The following is a 381-nucleotide window of genomic DNA, read 5'->3' on the forward strand; positions in this document are numbered from 1 at the left end:
TATTCTGATGGCTGCCTCCTGGTTCAAGTATAGATTTCACATAAGCACAATCAAATGTTCAGGAATTCTCATTCCTCTCAGATTTAGCCACAGTTTGTTGTGATTCACATAGTCCAATGCCTTTGCGTAGTCAGTGAAACACAAATAGACATTCATCTGGTACTCCCTGCTTTCAGCAAGATTCAGATAACATTAGCTATAATATCCCTTCTGAAATAGCAGGCCTCTGAAAACCCTATGCACAACAGAACACACGCAGATTAACAAAAAGGGCAACCTAGGTAGAACTATCAAGTATGGAAACACAAAGGAGGAGGAACAGTTGGAAGCAGACCCTAGTGATTGGTACATGGAATGTGAGAGCCATGAATGAAGGAAAAT

Source organism: Elephantulus edwardii, unplaced genomic scaffold (assembly GCF_000299155.1).
Source record: "Elephantulus edwardii isolate Elephantulus edwardi_28Jun2011 unplaced genomic scaffold, EleEdw1.0 scaffold00031, whole genome shotgun sequence".
Classification (NCBI taxonomy): domain Eukaryota; kingdom Metazoa; phylum Chordata; class Mammalia; order Macroscelidea; family Macroscelididae; genus Elephantulus; species Elephantulus edwardii.